This window comes from Erpetoichthys calabaricus, chromosome 9, assembly GCF_900747795.2.
Source record: "Erpetoichthys calabaricus chromosome 9, fErpCal1.3, whole genome shotgun sequence".
Classification (NCBI taxonomy): Eukaryota; Metazoa; Chordata; class Cladistia; order Polypteriformes; family Polypteridae; genus Erpetoichthys; species Erpetoichthys calabaricus.
Window position 1 is genome coordinate 121,038,727 of NC_041402.2, and position 13,812 is coordinate 121,052,538.

The window sequence follows — 13,812 nt, forward strand, 5'->3', positions numbered from 1 at the left end:
CATGAGCTCAGTACTACGCATGTCTGAGGCTTCAAATCCCCGTTTGAAGCCCGTCATGACGCAATCTCAGTAGTACTACGCATGTCTGAGGCTTCAAATCTGCTCGAGGCTTCGAAGCCTCAGTTACCCCAATGCGCATGTCTGAGGCTTCGAATCTGCTCGACGCTTCGAAGCCTCAGTTACCCTAGTGCGCATGTCTGAGGCTTCGAATCTGCTCGACGCTTCGAAGCCTCAGTTAACCCAGTGCGCATGTCTGAGACTTCAGAGCTCCGTCATGAGCTCAGTACTACGCATGTCTGAGGCTTCAAATCCCCGTTTGAAGCCCGTCATGACGCAATCTCAGTAGTACTACGCATGTCTGAGGCTTCAAATCTGCTCGAGGCTTCGAAGCCTCAGTTACCCCAGTGCGCATGTCTGAGGCTTCGAATCTGCTCGACGCTTCGAAGCCTCAGTTACCCCAGTGCGCATGTCTGAGGCTTCGAATCTGCTCGACGCTTCGAAGCCTCAGTTACCCCAGTGTGCATGTCTGAGGCTTCGAATCTGCTCGACGCTTCGAAGCCTCAGTTAACCCAGTGCGCATGTCTGAGACTTCGGAGCCACGTCATGAGCTCAGTACTACGCATGTCTGAGGCTTCAAATCCCCGTTTGAAGCCCATCATGACGCAATCTCAGTAGTACTACGCATGTCTGAGGTTTCAAATCCCCGTTCGAAGCCCGTCATGACGCAATCTCAGTAGTACTACGCATGTCTGAGGCTTCGAATCTGCTCGAGGCTTCGAAGCCTCAGTTAACCTAGTGCGCATGTCAGAGGCTTCGGAGTCGCGTCACGATCTCAGTACTCAGCATGTCTGAGGCTTCAGCACCCCATCAGGATGCAATCTCAGTACTACGCATGTCTGCTCAGTGTATCGAACCGCAATGCATGGGGGCGGGACATTTCCACTCCTCATGTCAGCTTACTGCTTCGACCCGAGAGTTAGGAAGTTATATTAATTACATTACACTGCATATTCCACCACCAGGTTACAAAATTTCAACAGAGTTGTGATTGGTGAAACAAATCTTTCTGGATCATCAGCACAACTGAAATTATTGTGCAGTAGATTACTTAGTGTCAAAATATAAAATGACAAATTTTGCATATTAAAATGCTGACTATTAGAATGCATAAGAACAGCTGTACTAATATCGTTCAAAACACTTCCTTCACCATAATACTCTGGCTGTTCTCATAAATATTCCAGTCTCTGTGTTGCACTGCCTCACTTCTATAGTGAACAGTGTTATGCGTGTATTCACTGAATATAGAAATCAACATATATATATAAAATCTGCGATATAGAAAGACCATATAAATAAACATTTTTATAGTTTAAGCCTTAAAAATACCCATCCCACATGCTTTAAACACATGTAAACTTATAAAACACACTTTGTTAACACATATGATATGTGGATGTTGGGCTAAGGATATGAGTAACATCTCACTATTATAAAACATCTTAACTTCACGCAAGACAAGACAGTGAGACAGGAAAATTGGTGATGTACAGGCTTTTAAATTATTGACACGCAGAGCGACAAGCAGCACAAAGCCAGCACAAAGTCCACTTCTCCTTAGCGTTCATTCAGCTCCCCACCCCCTTGACAATGCGAACTGCGCCTCCGGGAAGGGGGGTTTGAGCGAACGTGCGTTCAGCCCTCACCCCCACCCCACACACACACACTCCTCCTCCTCCTTCCGAACGCGCAGAGCGACAAGCAGGCATTTTGGCAGAAGCAGCACAAAGTCCATTTCTGCTCAGAGTGAGTTCATCTGCCCCCCTTCACAAAGCGAGTGCAGACACATTGACGTCTGATCGCTGCGTGCAGTGTGCAGTGTTAGTCTGAGGTGTTTAAGAATGTAGAAAGTGTTTAAGAGCATAGGAAGTGTTTATAAGAGCGTGGGAAAGGTTAACAAGAGAGTGAGAAAGGTTTATAAGAGTGTGGGAAGGGTTTATAAAGCCTTAAAATATGTATAAATAATAAAATAAATATAGGTCGCTTGTTAGAGAGGTATCAATTATAAAGAGCCACGGATCACATTTAAGGGTGCACCTCCCAGCATGCATGAGAGTGTCTATTATGGGATGTTAAAAAGTGAAGAAGGTGCGCGAGTGTCGCAATAGTCAATCCGCAAAAAGAAACATTTATTTGTTTTAAGTAAGAATCAGCAGTGTACCGAGTTAAGATAAGTGTGCGTTGATGACCAGAGGTGGGTTCGTTTGCATTTTCCTTGTATTTTATGTTTTATATGTTAAGATGTAAAGTCGTTTAAATGTACTGATTACGTTATTGATTTGAATTCTATACTGCCGGGAAGCTAATGCTTAATTTCAGTAATTCTGCCATCTAGTGGACTTTGGGTACTTTATCAATAAGTTTTATGTATTCTTTTTTATTGTAGACCACACACACAACTACAAATACACCTATACCTATTCGAATGCAGGTGTATATCTCCAAATAAATAAGTTCAATTTCAAACTAAGCTGCTGTGTGGAATATTCTGCATCATTTGCCAGTGTCCTGACCGACACTCCGGAGTGAACACTATAAGTCCTGAACATACGAAAGATAAAGTGGTCCTTTGCTACAAATTTTGGTCCTTCGAGCCGGAAAGTGTGTTTACAACAGAAGAAGGATGTCGGAGTATCAGTCCTACAGTGACCGTCCTCGACGCTTGACCCGTCCACCAGCCTATCTTAAAGAATTTGAAGTTCAGTATCCTGGTCAAGTTCCTTTACCACCTGTGGCCCATACCGCACGCCCATCACCTGATAAGGAAAGGTATCAAGAGTATACCAATAAATACTACATCCCAATGAAGTCAACAAATCACTTTACAGCCTCATCTCCTACCAGTCAGTACAGTTCCTATGGAGGAGAGAATAGATTGTACACTACAGTAGATCGGTGGGATGTACAAGATGTGAAAACACCTTTACTTCAAACAGAAGATACTGATTTCTTACCACTGAGATACAACTTAGTTATTCACGACCTTGAACTTGAGAATCAACAGTTAAGACAGACTACACAGTCCATGAGAGAGGAGATCGGGCACTTATGGGAGATGCAGGTAGGCATTCAAGAGCAGTTAAAATTAAATCAACAACTGCCCTCAACCCAAGATCAAGTTCCCCCAGTGCCTGCACCCAGAACTCATATTAGATCAGCAGAGAAGATTGCCTTTAACTTTGATCGAAATACTCCACCACTACCCGCTCCGAGGCGTAGACAAGTGGCAGATAAACAAGAAAGCGCCTCTCTTGATGACAACGAACCTAGTACGGGCCGAAACTTCATTCATCATAGACCATCAGGAGAGCAGCAAGCTCTTATGGTTCCAGAACCCCCAGGCATTCAATACGTATGTGAAGAATCCTCTCCTATGTATGGATCTGTAAACCATTGCTCTCCACAACCAAGTTTTTTATTGCATACTCCTATTAGACAATATCAAGATCTTCGGAAGTCGGAGCCACTAGAACTGACTCAAACCTATTCAGTACCACACGAACAACACTGTTCTTATCCTCCCATGTTGCACTCTGCTCAAACGGGACAGCAGCACAGTGTTATTAAGCAAGAAATGACGTATAGAGGTCCAAAACCAACAATTCCACATTTCAGTCATAGGGATCCCAGTGAGTTTGCCCGTCTCAGATTAGCTTTGATGAACCTACTGCCAGAAGATGCCACCGAGCTCTTTAAATATCAGGTGTTGTTGGATCATCTGAAGCTAGAAGAGGCACGTCTAATAGCTGATTCATTTCTGAACTCGGTTACTCCCTACACAGACACAATGGCAGCATTAACAGAAAGATTCGGACAACCTCATCACCTAGCTTTAAGCAAAATAGCCGCAGTTATGGACTCGCCTGATATTCAACCTGGTGATGCAGCAGGATTTGAAAAGTTTGCCCTTCAGATACAAGCCTTAGTGGGCCTACTCCAAACTTTAGGTCCAAAAGGTGATATCGAATTACATTGTGGCTCACATGTTGCTCGTTTACTAACCAAATTACCTTCGGAGTTGCGATCATCCTTTAGAAGACAAATGTGCTACCAACCAGGCACTATTTATTCCCTTCTGGATTTAGCAAAATGGCTTAAATTTGAATCTTGGTGCCAAAACTATGAAGGCCAGACCAGAGGCAAAGGACACAAGGATCGAGCGATGCACAGACCAGACAACAGAAGAGATATAGGAGCTAAAACCCGACAGACCACTATCTTTCATGGCACAGAGCAATCTTCAGCGTCACCTACTTTGACATCATCAGCATCCGTGTCACAGTCTACAAGTAAGAAGCCTGAGAAGAGCAAAGTTTTCTGCCCATACTGTGATAGCACTGAGCATTACCTGAGTCAATGCTCTCAATTTCAACAGCTTAATAAGGAGCAGATAATCAACTGGATTAAAACTAAGAATAGATGCTGGAGGTGTGGACGAGCCCATCAAGCAGCTCAGTGCACACTGAAGAAGCCATGTCATCTCTGTAACAGGAAGCATCTTCAAATCCTGCATGAAGTAAACGACAGATCACCAAAGGAAGAAACTTGTTTAGTGAGTTCTACAAGTGAAACTCTTTACCTAGATAAACCTGAAGGCTCCAGCCATGTCCTCCTTAAAATAATCAAAGTTCGTCTACAACACCAAGATAAAGTTTTAGACACTTATGCTATTCTTGATGATGGATCAGAGAGAACAATCCTGTTATCTGATGCTACCCAGAAACTAGGTCTGAAAGGAGAACCAGAGGATCTAATACTAAGGACTATTAGACAAGATGTGAAGACACTGCATGGTGCTTCAGTATCCTTCAGAATAGCTTCAGTTTCACAACCTAAAAAGAATTATCTTATCACAAGAGCCTTTACAGCTGATCAACTGAGTCTGGCAGAACATTCATACCCAATAGCAGACCTACAGCAACGATACAATCACTTAAAGGGTCTTCCACTACAACCTGTTCATAAAGCATGCCCTCTCTTGTTAATTGGAGCTGATCATCCACACTTGATCACCCCTATTGCACCTGTGCGCCTTGGACCACCAGGGGGTCCTGCAGCAGTTAAGACCAGATTAGGGTGGACAGTACAAGGTCCAGCACAACTACTTAAGGAGAACCTGCAACCACAGCAATGCCTTCATATTACCCTCACCCCTTTAATGTCTGAACTTTTCAGAAATGTTGAAAGACTCTGGCAAACAGACATCATACCTTACAGGAATGAGAGACTCCTAACAAGGTCTAAACAAGATCAAGAGGCCATAGATCTACTGCATGCGAAAACGATAAAGGTAATGGTAGATACTGTAAACCGTTATGCCACACCACTGCTACGCAAGAAAGATATACCTTGTCTACAAGCATACCAAGAAGCTGTTATGCCGAGTTTGCGAAGCATTGAAAGACGTCTGTCAAAGGACTCTACAAAGGCAGCTGCATACAATGAAGAAATTAAAAAACTGGAGGAGGCTGGATATGTTATTAAGTTACCAGCAGAAACAATCACCTCCTCTGAAGAATCTTGGTTTATTCCTCACCATCTGGTTCAGCATAATGGTAAGAACCGGGTTGTATTCAATTGCTCCTTTAAATATCATGGACATAGCCTGAATGAATACCTGTTCCCTGGGCCAGCCCTCAGTCCGTCCCTATTAGGAGTGCTCTTACGTTTTAGGGAACATCCTGTAGCAGTAGGTAGCGACATTAAAGGAATGTTTCATCAAATCAGCCTTTTACCTGAAGATAAACCTCTTCTCCGTTTTGTATGGCGTAATTTGGAAAGTAGCATTTCCCCCCTTATCTATGAATGGCAAGTACTTCCCTTTGGCACCACCTGTAGTCCTTGTTGTGCAATTTTTGCTCTTCAACGACATGTAATGGACAACACTGAATCAGGGGATGAGATCCGATCCTTAGTTGAAAGGAACTTCTATGTAGACAACTATTTGCAGAGTCTACCATCGACCCAGAGGGCAAAGCAACTGATAGACAAACTAAGAGATCTTTTGTCAAATGGTGGATTTGACCTTCGTCAATGGACTAGCAATTTTCCCAAGATACTAGAACATCTGCCACAAGAAGCTCGTTCAATCAGTACAGAACTCTGGTTGTCTCAGGATCGATCAGATTCCACCGAATCCACTTTAGGCTTGAAGTGGCATTGTTCCTCAGACACGTTCAAGTACAAGTCTCATCCAGTGCAGAAGACAACTGTTACTATGCGCCACATATACAGAGTACTCGCCAGTCAGTATGATCCTTTGGGGTATATTCTTCCATTCACCACACGTGCCAAAGTCCTGGTCCAAAAATTGTGGGATAAACAAAGAGATTGGGATGACCCTATGTTGCCTGAAGATCTATTAAGAGCCTGGAATGAATGGGAAGGAGAACTTCACGCTCTGGATAACGTTAGTATCCCAAGATGTTATACACCTGTTGATATGGACTTATTTCCTATTACCAGACAGATTCACATATTCTGTGATGCCTCTGAACAAGCTTATGGGTCCGTTTCTTACCTAAGAACCGAAGATAAAGATGGTAATATTCATCTTACCTTCATTATGGCCAGATCTAGAGTTGCACCAAAGCGTCGACAAACCATACCAAGACTAGAGCTATGTGCTGCATTAAATGGAGCACAGGTAGCTAAACTCTTAGAAAATGAGCTTACTTTAATAATAAACCAAGTGGTTCTGTGGTCTGATTCCACAACGGTGTTGTCCTGGCTTCAGTCTGAATCCTGCCGCTTTAAAGTATTTGTGGGAACCAGAATAGCTGAAATCCAAGAATTAACAGATCGTCATTCTTGGAGGTATGTGGACTCCAACAGGAATCCAGCAGATGATATCACACGGGGTCGAACACTAGCTGAATTGTCTGTACCACACAGATGGAATCAAGGCCCATTATTCCTTTTTAAACCTGAGTCAGAATGGCCAGTAAGGCCAAATATTATGGTTCCAGAAGTTGAAGCAGAGCAACGGAAGAGTGTCTTCTGTGGTAGTACGGTGACGTCTCATCTAATTCCTAACCCTAAGGAATACCATACATGGATGGAATTAGTAGAAGCTGTAGTTCAAAGCAGGAGTGGCCAAACCATTCCTACCGCTGAAGACTATCGAATGTCAGAATTTCTTATCTTTCAAAATTCACAGTTAGACAGTTTTCCTGAGGAATATATGTTGCTGAAGAATGGAAAGCCTGTTCCTGCCACCAGCCGACTTCTTACTTTAGCACCAGAGTTTGACACATCATGTCAGCTTATCCGAGTTGGAGGGCGATTGCGCCGTATTGAAGAGATTGAGCAGTCATCAATTCATCCTATTGTTTTAGACCCTCACCATCCAGTCACTAAATTAATTATTCAAGAATATGATGCCAAACTTCATCATCCAGGTCCAGAGAGAGTGTTTGCCGAATTAAGGAGAAATGTCTGGATCCTAAGAGGCAGAGAAGCAGTTCGCAAATTCCAACATACTTGCACCGATTGCCGTAAACAAAAGGCAAAGCCCCTTATCCCTAAAATGGCAGACCTACCCCTAGCAAGATTGAGGCTTCAAAAACCTGCTTTTTTCAGCACTGGCATGGACTGCTTTGGACCATTTCAGGTTAAGATAGGTAGGTGTTGTGAGAAGAGATGGGGCATTATCTTTAAGTGTCTCACTACCCGATGTGTGCATTTGGATGTTCTCAATAGTATTGACACAGATTCCTTCCTAATGGCACTCCGAAGGTTCATAGCTCGAAGGGGCACACCCTACGAGCTATTGTCTGACCAAGGCACAAATTTCCGTGGTGGAGAGAGGGAGTTAACAGAAACATTTTCCACCCTTAGTTCAGAGCTTCAGAAATTGCTTGCAAAGCAAAAAATCAATTTCCGATTTAACCCACCAGGAGCACCACATTTTGGTGGCGCATGGGAGAGAGAAATTCGGTCCGTGAAGCAGGCCCTTTACACCACAATAGGTTCACAGTCGGTGTCTGAAGAAGTGCTTAAAACCGTTCTCATTGAAAAAGAAGGAATCTTGAACAGTAAGCCTCTGGGGTATGTGTCATCAAACATTGCCGACTTGGACCCAGTTACACCTAATTTCCTACTGATGGGGCGGCCTGATAGTTCTCTACCACAGGTTGTCTATCCCGTTAATGAGCTGATGGGGCGGCGGAGATGGAGACAGATTCAAGTGCTTACTGAACAATTCTGGTCAAGTTTTGTTAAATACTATCTACCCAGTTTACAGGCCAGACAGAAGTGGCATAAGGAGCCTGAAAACCTACTAGAAGGGATGGTAGTCATGCTCATTGATCCTCAGCTTCCTCGAGCACTTTGGTCAATAGGCCGAATTGTTAGAACCTTCCCCAGCCCAGATGGTCATGTAAGAGCTGTAGAGGTGAAGGTGAAGGATAGACTCTATACTAGGCCTGTTGCTCGTCTTATTCCCCTTCCAGACATTCAACATCAGGACTCTGATATTAATAAATCATAAGTTTAATAATATTTTTTGTTTGAAATAAATAGCAAATATGCATAGCATATTTGGGGGCGGCAATGTTAGAGAGGTATCAATTATAAAGAGCCACGGATCACATTTAAGGGTGCACCTCCCAGCATGCATGAGAGTGTCTATTATGGGATGTTAAAAAGTGAAGAAGGTGCGCGAGTGTCGCAATAGTCAATCCGCAAAAAGAAACATTTATTTGTTTTAAGTAAGAATCAGCAGTGTACCGAGTTAAGATAAGTGTGCGTTGATGACCAGAGGTGGGTTCGTTTGCATTTTCCTTGTATTTTATGTTTTATATGTTAAGATGTAAAGTCGTTTAAATGTACTGATTACGTTATTGATTTGAATTCTATACTGCCGGTAAGCTAATGCTTAATTTCAGTAATACTGCCATCTAGTGGACTTTGGGTACTTTATCAATAAGTTTTATGTATTCTTTTTTATTGTAGACCACACACACAACTACAAATACACCTATACCTATTCGAATGCAGGTGTATATCTCCAAATAAATAAGTTCAATTTCAAACTAAGCTGCTGTGTGGAATATTCTGCATCATTTGCCAGTGTCCTGACCGACACTCCGGAGTGAACACTATAAGTCCTGAACATACGAAAGATAAAGTGGTCCTTTGCTACATCGCTACTTCACGGATTTTCACCTATCGCGGGGGGCTCTGGAACGTAACCCCCGCAATAGGTGAGGGATTACTGTATATTTGCAGCTGGAGATCCACAAAGGGAGAAAAAATGTATCATGTATCATAAAGTAGTTTTTATTCCTGAGCTTTCAACCCCTGCCAGGGGTCTTCATCAGAGGATAATGCTTAGACTTGCAAGAATCAAAGGCAATATATAGCAAAACATTATGTGGATGGGGGGTGGCTAAATCAGTGTGATTGGGGGGGGGGGGGGGTATTGGGTATACAGTTTATTTATTATGAACATGTTCTCCTTAAGTTTACATATGCTGGATTTACGTCCAAGTGTCTGTTGATGGCGTTCTCATTTGATAGCCAAGATTCAGCCAGCTCTCTGCCACTTTTAGTACTGGCCTTAAATTTGACTTGTCCCAGTTAAATGTATGTCCTGTTGATTTAGTATGCGTGTAGATCAATGAAAGTGAGTCCTTTCTTCTGACGGCGTTGCGATGTTCCTGTATACGTGTTGCGATTCTTTTTGAAGTTTGTCCTATGTATACTGCTGAGCAAGAACTGCGTGGAATACTATAAACTGCGTTTCGTGTTTCTGCTATCGATTTCTTGTTTTTAGCATTAAAGAGGACCGTGCGCAGATTGTTCGTGGGTTTGTGTGCTATTCTGACGCCTGACTTGGCCAGGATGCCCGCTGTACCTTCTGACACATTGTGGTGATAAGGGAGTGAGTGCCAGGTGGGGTGGGGGTTCTGATTCAGTTCAATTGTTTGCTGAGTTTTTTGGCGTCTTCTGTGTAAGCTCCGATTAATGAATGTTTTTGAGTATCCGTTTGAAGTGAAAAGATGGAAGAGATAGCGTCTCTCATTCATTTTTGTTTCCTTCGTATTACAGTGGGTGTGGACTCTTCTGAATAGAGTTTTAACACAGCTCCGTTTATGAGATACCGGGTGGTTGCTGGTGAAGTGTAATATCTTGTTTGATATTCTATATGTTCTATTTACTGTGTTATATGTTGTTTTTATACTGTTTGCTACGATATCACTGTTTCTGTCCCTTCTCATAAATATTCCTTTTCTTCCTCAGGTTCATTATTACTGCTATAATTACTGCATTAATGTTCAATATGTCTGTCAGTCAGTCAGTCATTGTCCAACCTGCTACAGTATATCTAAACACAGGGTCACGGGGGTCTGCTGGAGCCAATCCCAGCCAGCACAGAGCGCAAGGCAGGAACAAATCCCCGGCAGCCTGCCAGCCCACCGCAGGACACACACATACACCAAGCACACACTAGGGACATGTTAGGATCTCCAATGCACCTAACCTGCATGTCTTTGGACTGTGGGAAGAAACCGGAGCACCCGAAGGAAACCCATGCAAAAACGAGGAAAACATGCAAACACCACGCAGGGAGGAGCCGGGAAATTAACCTGAGTCTCCTTATTGTGAGGCAGCAGTGTGATAAAGATGTATCTAATGAAAATATGTGTCTTGTTTCATGTGTATGATGAAATGGTAGATCAAGCTAACGTAGAGGGTTTCATTAGTTGTATTAGCTATATTATGTTACAATAGGTAAACTGCAGGTCTTGTACTTTGAACGTTAGGTGATATACGTGTATCAAGTCTTATTTGCGCATGCTTCGAGATAAATGATTAGTATGGGCTGCTCTTACGGTAAACAAGAATAAATGTTTCTGGCAAAGACAGATTTTTTTTGAAATTACTATAAATATGGATAGCTGCCTGCTCTTTGTTTCCAGTGCATTAGTAGATCTTCATGTCGGCGTCTGTATCAATCGATGAAGAGTCTACAGCGTCGTCATTAACAAGGCTAACATGGGGTGAAGTAATTGACAGTGCTGATAAAAGTAAACACACGACATATCTCAGTGACATTTGGCTTTACCTCCCCTTCATCATCTCACGTGCACTTTTAAACAAGCTTCAAGGTGTCGTTTTGAAACATTTGTGCGTCAAAAGCTCAGCGTCTCATTTCCAATGCACGTGATGATGTGGATGTGTAGCGCCAGTTCATATCAGTATAGTTATTGCAAAATTTAGTGACAGTTAGTGATGGACCAATCGCATTTCCACGAGGTGTAGTCTAGTTTGGTTGAAGAGTTTAATTCAAATACTGATATATGCTGGTTTTACATTGGAATTAGAATATGAATGTACATTATGCAGATTAAATTCCCGATTAGAAGTCTAACACCAACCAGGTTTTCAAGGAGCATTGCTGCATAATCGGAACTATCAATCAAACGCATCAGGCAACGGCAATCTGCAATCCCCAGACAGATGCTGACCAGGTTTGTTATTGAACACGAGACCTGGCGCTGTCCGACTGGCGTAATTGTTCAAGCCACCGTTACGCATACATTTACTTCTAAACAACGGTAATCCGTGCTGGCGCCTAACGTAACTAGTCAACGTTGATCCGATTACTGCAGAATAATTACTTGCTAAGCGTATGTCGATTTACAATGCTTGACATTATTGCCAATTATAATTTTTGACTTCAAAGGTGTATATCACAACTTCATAGAGATTCGGTATTCGTCCACAATGCTCTAAGAGTTTACTTGTTAAAATGTGCTGTTAATACAAATGGCCAGGAGGTGTCCCTAGAGAGGTGAGTGTCAAATGCTTCGAAGCTTCGATACGATTTCCGACACAATTGCTTCAAACGTGTTGATGCTTCATGAGGCTTCACTCCGCCCATCACTACCTTGAGTAGGTCTTGACTTGTGATTATTTAGCTCCGCCTCCTACCCCCCCCCCCCCCATCGTGTAGTGCGTACTCGTCCTCGACGCTCCCCTTCCACCCCTCCTTGTCCTGCTCGTGCTCGCCATACTCTCGTTTGCCCCTCCCCCACTCTCAGCCAGGCTAAGGGAACGGCTGACGGCCGCGGGCGCGTCACCGCCTCACGCTCTGCTACAACGAGAAAGTGGCCCAGACTGCATGGGGCATTTTCTCGCGAGGAAGGACGCCATTATCGGGACCGCTAACAAACAACACGAGAATTCATCATTCGCACGGTAATATAAAGCAAACCTCACAGGCAGCATAGCACGTCGACTGCTTCGGAGTCGAGAGTTGTGAAAGATGGTGTCTGCGTTTATACGTACATTAACATTATGTTTACTGTATTATTTTTACGATATTGAGGTAGTATTTGTCTGATGTGTCTTTTGTAGTCGTTAGGTAGCAAGGCCTCAGCTGATAAGGTTGTTTTTAAATCAAAAGTGGGGTTTGTTTAATTTTCAAGTTGTGCATTTTATAACAAAAAAAGAAGGAAAAATAAATAAAAATATATCCGGTTTACTACCGTTTTTGTATTTGTTTTTGTGTTTTTCTTAATCTGAAATAAATTAAAATACTAGCCGTTAAGTATGAAATTAAACAACATTGGGCGGGTTTTGATTTGGATTCCAAATTTTTCAGATACCGTCATCAGCCCCAAGTGTGTAATGTTTAGAGTAGACTTGCAGCACTCTGGTGAAATCGTGATTTACGAAGATTTATTATTTTTGTTGATTTGTACGTTTCAGTCTGTACCATTGCTGACGCACACGTGCATTTGCCTAGGTACACAAGATTTCTATTCAGTTGTGATTAGGATATTTAGAAGATAGGTTTATTTTATGAGTTAATAATCGGTTCTGTATGGCAAAAACAAAAACATTTTGATTGAACAGGATTACTGCATTTTTGTGTGTTTTTTGTAATCTTTGATTAACCTTCAGATGTGTCGACATACGCAATCGGCATTGTTAACTTGTTTTCTCTTTGTTTTTATATTCTGGTAAGTGGCAATTGGCCTGTTTGATCTACACCAGATAATATAGATGAGGTATTGGCTAAAAATGGTAGCCAATTTTAACTGTATATTATGAAGTGGTGATTTTTATACATGCAAGTTTCACTTTGCCATTTCAAAAATTGTCTGTGTTGATTGATGTGAAAATTAAAATATTCCTGCTCCTATCTGTACATTTTGATGTTGATGCGTTTTCAGCTGCAGTAAATCCATAAAGACCAATTTAAATAATTTCTAGTATTGTATTTTATTCTAAATATTATGTTTAGAATAATGGCCTGAATGTGGAAAAAGTAATAAGATCTTTATTTTTGTATCCACGCATTCCTCAGTGGTTTAAAGAGGCAAAATACTGTACCGTTTGAAAAGACATTGGCCCATCAAAATTCTCATCTTTCAAGACACCCTACAATTTTGTATTCCTCATCAGACCTGTAGCATATCCTTGGCCTGTGGAAGAAAACAATGCATGGCAAACAAAGTTAAGATTTACCAGTATTTCAAAATGAATTTCAGATATCATAAAATGCTTTTCAGCTCTCGGAGCTCACAATAATGTTCTCAACGTTATAACATATCTGCCATACATTTTGAGATATCTCAAGTACATTTTAAGGTATCTCAAATAACTCCCTGTACATTTCAGGATGTCTTAAGTACATTTTGAGACCTCTCAAATTGACTTTGCTTGTTTTTTGTAAATACCTCAATACCCAAAATTAATTTTTAAAATCACTTACTGTAAAATGACATATCTTTCTCT

General features: G+C 42.0%; 1 protein-coding gene across 1 annotated transcript in view; it reads left to right on the plus strand.

The window, feature by feature from the left end:
* Positions 1-12,102: 12,102 nt before the first annotated feature.
* Positions 12,103-13,812, plus strand: part of banp (BTG3 associated nuclear protein) — a 377,911-nt gene continuing 376,201 nt past the window's right edge. The window contains exon 1 of the mRNA XM_028810115.2: positions 12,103-12,267. The gene's annotated coding sequence lies outside the window, so the exon portion shown is untranslated. The remainder of the gene's footprint in view (positions 12,268-13,812) is intronic.